Raw genomic sequence first — 9,411 nt, 5'->3', positions numbered from 1 at the left:
TTTATGTAGCTGAATCGACTAAGAACGAATTTAGAATACACAGTGTTTACAAATGAGTTTAATCATCGAATGATTCATTTGTATTAAAGTATAATCAAGGACTTTATCTATGCTGATTGCATGAATATACAGATAAAGCAAAATGAAACCATAAATAAAGATTTTTTATTACACATGAGTCAATAAATTCCCTAGCCAACCATTGGCTTACATGGAATCTACTCTAACAGTTAGTATTAAATATATTGACTAAAAAAAAAAACAAATAAAATATCTTAATTACTTGCAATGAATGAAAAAATCCATTCAAATTAAGGGCTCCATATTCCATAATATTTTTCTTTTGCTTTGATAACAATTAAATATCGCTTTAAACTCTTAAGCACTTCCTTATAGTTTAGCGTTCTCCAAGGATATTTGTTAAACAAATCCAAATCTTCTACCAAACTCAAATGCATATCGTCAACTTAAGGAACAACCTTTTTTCGTACTGGCCAAAGTACATTAACCCCAAAGTACAAATATAATAATTGAAAATTTTCCAAATTTATAGTACTTTCATATGTTTTTCTTATTTTCTTTTGCTTTGTAATCACCTCTTCAATACACACGTTTTCATTTCCACTAAAATTTCTATCACGAAATTCCGGGCCAACTTGTGTGGTTTTACCGCCTTCCTCAATATCTGTACAATAAAAGATTAACTTGGATATAGCTCTTCACTGTGAGTTGTGTGTCAGCGAAAATCACAGAACCAGACAACAAAATTTTTCTAAACAGGTGAAACTGAGAGACAGTAAATAATCAAAAGCAGAAAATGAACAGCAAATGTTCACAGTATAGAGTTGAAAAACAATTGGTACTTGATATTAAAAGGCGAGTGAATAAATTGTTTCCTTCAACAAAGATGCAAGGGGTATATTTAAATTTGGACTGCTCAAAGAAGGTGCTCAGACAGGCAAGCATTTTGGCGCCAGTCAAGACATGGTTCAAATAATAGAGTAAAAAACCGAGATTTCTGCCCTCACAGTATTACATCCAAAAATAAAGCAAACATAACCTAATGATGCTAGAGATGTCTTTAGGAACATCAAAAAAACATTTATGGGAAGGTCAGAAAAACTAATCTCATTGATATATCTGAAGTTCCACCCCATTCATGGGGTTAATTTGGATGTGCGTATCACTGAAATTAAGGCTTTACCCAGAAAATATCATTTAATAGATTATGGTTCGGTGTATGCCCTCCCACATGTAATTCTGAAATCTTTATTTTGCGAAGCTTTCTTCAAACATTCAAAGAATTGGATAAATTCATTATAAATTGTTTTGCTGGCCACAATGACTCACAAGCTGCCATCAAATTGTCCATTATTTCTGATAGAAGTGATAAAACACCAACTTAAATTGAGAGGTCGCACCAGAAAGAAACAAAAAAATGCCTTTTAAATACAATTCATGTGCTCACAGTATAAAGATAAATTAAATAGATTTAACCATGCTCACCTGGATAATAAGTTCCTGGGAATCATTATCTGAAAGAGGAGAAGAATAAAAATCTTCTCAAAAATGGAGTTTTGAATATATATTTGAGCATCTTCTTCCACATTCAATCACGCATACAACAGTCTAAGAATCCACACCCTGTCATTTCTGAAACTAACATAGCTACTCCAGAAAAGATTCTCAAACAAAGGTATAGTCTGTCATGGTTAAAGCACAAAGCAGACAAACATTAGAATATTGTTCTACAAAAACAAATTAATAGAACACAGAATCGTGATCCAACATACCCTCATATTTACACGAGCAGAATTCATAAGAAACTTGCTTATGGTTGAATAATTGTCATGTGATGGGTCCAAGAGCACCAAAGAAGCTTCCGCAATGAATACAGCAATTACGGATGGAATCCTCTTCCATGGCTCTTCTATCCTATTTTGCACATATAAGACTAAGAGACGAAGTTGTGCCACATGCTGCTTCTTCTTACATTTCTTATAGGAATTGAATTCACCTTTTAATTCTTGAGTTTTACTTTTTCTATTGAACATACCATCAAAATTTTTTATACGAATTGACTTAAGATTCATGATTGCAATATTTATAACAATTAACAGAAAAGTCACCGACATGACCAAGACTATTAATGCTTGCAATTGGTGTTAAGAATACCACACATAGAATGAAACCACTTAAGAGTGAAAGAGAGATACCATCTGAAGAATATTGATCGGAGGAGTACTCATGAGAGCAGCTTCGAGAACCATACTCAGATTACAGCTAGTTTTGGATGGCTTCGAGGTATTCGCAGTTTGGTAACTAAATTTCAGTTCTAGGGCTACAAGTATATATCATATTATTATTATGAAATTTTTAATCATTATCATTAAAACAAATTTTAAAAAGTCAATGAAAATCATTTGTATTATAATTCACAATTTCATTATTTCGATTAGTGATTAGACCGAAAAAAAAATTATTTTAAAATTTAATTATAGCAATATGTATAAACCGTTTGCCATATTATCATAATACATCAAACAAATGGTAAACTAAATAAAATTAAAAAATTTCATGAAATAGCAATTTGGAATAGGAAAATGACTTGATCAAAAGTTATTTTTCTAAAAAAAGCTCTCGTTTATATATAGTAATAGATTAATGTATTTTATGTGGTTGTTTATATATAGTAATAGATAAATGGATTTTATGTGTTTGTTTGCATAAATATTTTAATTGGATTAAATTTATAAAAATAAAATAAAATAAAGCTATGAAATGTACTTTGTTTTCCTTACAATTTTTTTAAACTGGATTGTTTTTTTTAATATTATATATTCGTAAATATGATTAAACCCTATAAACAACCTAACCTATATTTTTATAAATTCAAAATTATGGGTAAAAATACATAACTATTTTAATAACTTTGAATATAATTAGAACATGAGAATGCAATAGATATTGATATGTTACAAAGTTAGTTAAGTAGATTCTATCTATTTTTTTTATTAAAAGGAAGAATGTATAATTGTGTCCATTTTAATGCTTGCAATTGATGTTCATAATACCACACGTACGTAGAATGAAACCATTTAAGAGTGAAGGAGAGATACCAGCCGAAGAATATTGATTGGAGGAGCACTCATGAGAACAGCTTCGAGAACCAAAACCATACTCAGATTACAGTTAGTTTATGATGGCTTGGGGTTCTTCATAGTTTGGTAACAAAATTTAGTTCTAGGGCTACAAGTTTATATCATATTCTTATAATGAATTTTTCTACTCATTATCATTGGCATTTGTGCGTAGCCGAATAGCTTTTGTTTTTTAATATCAAGGAATGTAAACGAGCTGAGCCTATTCATGAGCTTTTTGGACCGACTCAGAAAATATTTAATTTGAATTCAACTTAACTTAAGCTCAAATTATTTTGGTCTATATATAGTTCTCGAGCCGATCGCGAGCTTTGATATCTTATTAGTATATATTAAATAAATAAATTTCAAGCATTTAATGATTCGAATAGAGCAAAAAATCTTACATTTTTCGAACTTTGAATCGAGCTCGAGCCTAATTATATGTATTACAATCCGAATTCGAGCCATTAACTTTTCATTGTATTCAGCTCGATTCAGTTCATTACACATATCATATTAACATCTAAACTTAATATATTTTTCATTATTCCATTAAGTTTTAAGTGTGTCTCATGAAAGGGGTGTTCAAACTTTTGTTAAAATCGGAAATCAGAAATTCAAATCGAAAAAAAATAAGTAACGGAACTGAAACTAACCGACAACCGAGTTTTTTTTATTTTGGATACAAATGCTAAAAATGAAATTTATATTATTAGATTTCAGATAATGTGTCAAAACCGAACCGACATAAAATATCCAAACTTTAATTAACTTAAAAAATTTTTAATATAGATCATATATATTTTATAAAATAATTTTTAGTGAATCAAGTATATGTTTGTTAATTTTTAGTTGATTAATATTTATTTAATTCATTTCGATCTTATATTTAAATGTTTTATAAAAAATTAACTGAAAAAATAATATGTTAAATTTATAATGAAAAACTTTCCACGTATTATAAAAACTTTTATTTCGTTATTATTTTGACTCATATTCAGTTTTTGTTTCGCAAAATTTATTATTTTATAACTTATTTTTTATATGTATTATATATATATTTATTTATATACAAAATTATAATTTTTTTATTATGTTTGTATTATTTATTATAAGTATTTTCATTCTCCCACTATTTCTCCCCCAATTTTCCCCGCTTTATAGAATCCCCAAATCTCTACCGCCTCATAGAATCCTCAAATCAGCGTGATCTTTCTTCTCTTCTATCCCCAAATCTCTCCCGCCTCATAGAATCCTCAATCATCGTGACCGTTCTTTTCTTCTATCGGGAAGTGGCTTCAAGTGAAAGATTTTCAGAGAGCTGTTGTTAATCAGAAGAGGCAGGGCCGGATTTCATCGACATCGAATCTGTTGAGGTGAAGAAAGCTGGATAATTTTAGTTACCCAATCTTTGATTGTCAATTTTTAAACATTTCGATTTAGTATATAATTACGCACTTTCTATTTCAAATATTAAACCATTTTACCGAAGAATATTGGGCCTTCTTTGTAAGGATGGGGAATGGATACGAAACGCCTCGTTTCGGAAGGATGATTATCGGTCCATATAGTGTAACTCTAACCCAAGAAATGTGAGCATGCCAAAACAAGGGAAATTATTTTCGTTGGTGATATTCTTTCGAGAATAGGTGATATTCTTTCGAGAGGAAAACACGTCGCCGAACATTTTGTGACGCAACTCAGCGACGAGTTTTGGCGTCGTCAAATATTCGGCGACGTGTTTTCCTTACATTTTGCTACGTTGGTCATCAGGTACGGGTTACTTTTCTGTGTTATCTTGTTTTTTTTTCGTCATTACGTGTGCAAGATTTCTTTCGAAACAAAGATGGATTATAGAAGTTTATAATCGACAATTTCATTTTTTTTCTTGATGTCTACACTCCCTCATTTAATGAATCTCTCATCTTGATCATTGAGTGAACTCAATTTTTTTTGCCATATTGCCCATTATACCGCTTAATATATCTTTTTAACTATTATTATATAGGATCGGAGTTGTTGGATGGTCATGGATTTCCTTGTCATCCCTCTGTGTGATTATACGGTGTCATGTCGAAGCCAGCCTCATTTAATGAATCTATCCTCTTGATCATTGAATGAACTCATTTTCTTATCATGTTTCCTATTGCATCGCTTAATGTCTCTTTTTAACCATTATTATATAGGATCAGAGTTGTTGGATGGTCATGGGATTTCTTTACCATCTCTTTGTGTGATTATACGGTGTCATGTCGAAGCCAACCCTTCCTAGAGATGGTAAGATACTTGCACATTTCAAATCCCTTCCCGACAAATGTAGTATCCTTAAAAATCCCAGCACTTGCTACTCGAAAATCGAACCAAGTTTATTTCTTTGTTTCTTGGATTTTTTCAATGTGAAATACATTCTGGGTTTTGGACAGGTCATTTTACTAGCCTTGGCGAGATCATTCATTGGACCTTAATGTAATGGAGAAACTGGATGAGATTCATGCTTATGAGAAACTTCCCAAGATTGCTTTTCTTGGAATGAGTAAATCTTTGTCCTTTAATTTTTTTACGACGAAAGATTTGGACAAGTTCCATGTATATGAATGTGCAAGGAGTATATTTCTATCCAAATGACGATGTGTTGTTTTGATAAAGTTGTGCGGCGAAGATTGTAAATTCTGTCTAACCCCCATTAGTGGGTACAAAACTGTATTATAGCCCCCGTCAGTTTGTATAAAACGGTGTTCTGTCTGGCCTTCATCAGTGGGTATAAATCTGTGTTCTGGTCACAACCCTTAAAAGACTAACATATGTGAGACAATTTGACCATGGTAACGAGATGAATAATAGTGTTCCGTTTGTTCTGATTTGATATGTTCTGATAAGCTCTATTCCCCATTTTGATTCTGGTTCTGTTAATATTATGATTTGAAAAGTCAATATACTAAGTTTTGAAAATCTATTTAGGTTATGTATCTGAAATCTATCACTATATGTATTTGTGGTAATCCATCGACCCCCACTTGCTGAGTGTTTCTCAAAACGCTCACCCCCTTTACATCTCTCCCTGATAAACTTGGGGGACAAATGAATGATGAAGAGCAAGAAACGTTCTGGATCATTTTGATATACTTATTCAGGATCATAAAAATATTTTAAAATTGCTGCGATGGTCCATAACAATTGTTGTACAATCAAATTCAATTGGCATGCTTCAACATGAAGATTCTAAATATCATTTGATAAACGTTTTTTTATGAAAAAACAAGACTAAGTTTCCCTTGCACAAAGGCTTTTGCGTTAGCTGATTGCATCAGGGATCCTTGGAAATATTTCCTCTGAAGTAAGCAAATTTAACATTGTCATTTTGTTGGAGAGATCGAGCCTCCGAACTTTGAAGTCTATGTTAGAATTTAAAGAACAAGGATATGGTGAAGATTTTGGATGTGGCTCTGAAGATAGCAACCTGTTGTGACGCGTTTTAAATCCGTGAGGTCAAGGTCAAGGTCCAAAATGGACAGTATGACAAGTGGGTTGGACTGTTACATTTGGTATCAGAGTGTCTCAACTTGAGTTTGGAATGGTGGAGCAAATCTCAGCAATGGCGTTAAGTTCCGAAGGGGGGTGAAGACCTTAGGCGAGATTCCACATAGCAAAACTACGAGAGAGATGCATGACATTTAAATAGGCGTGTAGCAATCCCTTGTTATGCATTTTAAAGCTGTGAGACTCCGGGCCAAAGCGGACAATATTACAAATGGGTTGGACTGTTACATTTGGTATCAGAGCGACTTCATGTGGGTTTGAGATGGTGGGGGCGAACCTCAATGAGGAAGCTGCATCCCAAGGGGGTATGAAGGCCCTTAGGCGAAATATCACATCGCCGAACTACGGGAGAGATGTTGAGCATTTAAATGGACGTATAGCAACCTGTAAAGACGCATTTAAAATTCGTTAGGCCACGGGTCAAAGCTGACAATATAACAAGTGGGTTGGGTCTTACAATAGGTATCATAGTGACTCCACGTGGGTTTTGATTGGTAGGGTAAAACTCAGATAAACGCTGAGTTGCGAAGGAATGGGTGAAGGTCCTTAGGTGAAATTCAACATCACCAAACCACAGAAGAGGTGATGGACAATTAAATTAGCGTGTAGCAGCCCATTGTAACACGTTTTAAAGTCGTGAAGTCACTGGCCAAAGCGGACAATATCACAAGTGGGCTAAGCCGATAAATTTTGTATCAGAGTGACTCCGCGTGGGTATGGGATGGTGGGGCAAACCTTAACAAGGGCGATGAGTCCCGAAGGGGAGGGTAAAGGTCCTTAGGCAAAATTTCACATCGCCAAACAACGGGAGAGATGCTGGGCAAATAAATGGATGTGTAGCACCCGTTGTGACGTGTTTTAAAATCGTGAGGTCATGGGTCAAAGTGGACAATATCACAATTGGGTTGGGCCATTACATTTGGTATCAGAGTGACTCACCTTGGGTTAAGGATGGTGAGACAAACATCAGGAAGGACACTGAGTCCGGAAGGGGAGTGGGGGTGAAGGCCCTTAAGAGAAATCCTACATCACCAAACCACGGGAGATATGCTAGGAAATTAAATAGGGGTGTTCAACATGTTGTGACGCGTTTTAAGGTCGTGAAACCACAGGTCAAAGCGGACAATATTACAATTGGACTGGGCTGCGGGAGAGATGCTGACCATTTAAATGGATGGGCGTGTAGCAACACGTTGTGACACGTTTTAAAACAATGAGACCCCGTGCCAAAGCCTCTATGAGAAGTCTCATGGGGCCAATGGTGGGAACGCCCAAGTGAACAGTTTTTATAAAAGAAAAAGGCTAAGATGATGGTTTTGTGCGAACGTCGTCATCATCGTCTACGCTGAAGGACAGAGGCGAGAGAATCTGAAACGTACGGGAGGAGAGGAGAGAAGAAGCGCAGCTGTGGTAGTGGCGCATGAAAAATTAATCATTTTTTTACAAATAAATTTCGGTATATATAACTCCCAGAAATTCCAATTGCGCTTTTTAAATTAGATTCATGCAGAGAAAAATCTTTTTTTGAAAAAAAATAATAATAATTCTAATGAGAAGATAATGAAACATATCAAGTTGTAACTAAAGGTTGACAAGTCTTTGGAATATTTGGATTCATGCAGACCAAGTGAAAGGTTGCTTATTAGTAGCAGGGTATATTTGGAATAGTCGGTCCATGGCATCACGTACATCCAAAAAGTATACCTTGTCCCAACAAGGAACTTGTATACGAAGTATTCTTAGTGTCATTTCCAGACAAGCAGTCGTGACAACAGATAAGCAACCGTTTGTAGATTTTTGAGCTCTCTTATAGGAGACAGATAAGCATCTAAAATATTGAAGTCGTTTATATTATCCTCGCGAATACCATGATGTGAAATGTGAGTCAACAGAAATTCCTTTAAAATTACTGTCAATATAGAACAAAATAATTTTTTAGAAAATAATAACAATGATAATTCTAATGATGATATGATAAAAAGGATCAACGTGATATTTTATTTTTTCCAAATATATTGCTTTTCAAACAAAAAAGTTAGGTTTGGGTGAATTCAATGCAATAGTAGGGTCGAGTTCTAGTATGAGTTTTTGTAAAAACTAAGAAGAAAATTACTAATCACATTCAACCATCTCCACTCTCATGATTTTTCAAAGCTAAAAATCGAATTCTCAAACTCTAACCCCTTGATAGCTAACCAATCAAATGATTCTTTTATATTAAAAAAATTTTAAAATTGTCTATGTAATCTATGTAAGATTGTGTAAAAAATGTAAACTACAGTCACAAAAATTTCTTGGCAATGTAGATGTAAAAACTTAGAAGAAAATTCCTAACCACATTCAACCACTCCACTCTCACCATTTTTCAAACCTAAAAATAAAATTCTCAAACTCTAACCCCTTGATAGCTAACCAATCAAATGATTCATTCAGATTAAAAAATTATAAAATTGTCTATGTAAGATTGTGTAAAAAATTTAAACTACAGTCACAAAAATTTCCTTGCAATGTAGCTGTAAAAACTTAGAAGAAAATTCCTAACCACACTCAACCATCTCCACTCTCATTATTTTTCAAAGTTAAAAATCGAATTCGCAAACTCTGACCCCTGATAGCTAACCAATCAAAGGATTCATTCAGACTAAAAATATTATAAAATTATCTATGTAAGATTGTGTAAAAAAATGTAAACTACAGTCACAAAAATATTCTGGCAATGTAGCTGTAAAAA

The 9,411-nt window shown here is 33.5% G+C and overlaps 1 long non-coding RNA gene across 2 annotated transcripts; it reads right to left on the bottom strand.

Annotated features, from left to right (window-relative positions):
* Positions 1-571: 571 nt before the first annotated feature.
* Positions 572-2,348, bottom strand: LOC140818485 (uncharacterized). Of its 2 annotated transcripts, XR_012114993.1 has the most exons (4): positions 2,217-2,348; positions 1,794-1,935; positions 1,507-1,703; positions 572-685 (listed from the first exon to the last, which is right to left on the bottom strand). It is a non-coding gene; the product is annotated as an uncharacterized lncRNA (long non-coding RNA). The 2 variants fall into 2 exon arrangements; XR_012114992.1 differs by lacking the exon at positions 2,217-2,348 and having other exon boundaries at positions 1,794-2,059.
* Positions 2,349-9,411: the final 7,063 nt, after the last annotated feature.

Source organism: Primulina eburnea, chromosome 17 (assembly GCF_022965805.1).
Source record: "Primulina eburnea isolate SZY01 chromosome 17, ASM2296580v1, whole genome shotgun sequence".
In the NCBI taxonomy this organism is placed as follows: Eukaryota; Viridiplantae; Streptophyta; class Magnoliopsida; order Lamiales; family Gesneriaceae; genus Primulina; species Primulina eburnea.
Note: the sequence above shows the minus strand (reverse complement) of the source record. Positions and strands in the feature narration are given on the sequence as shown.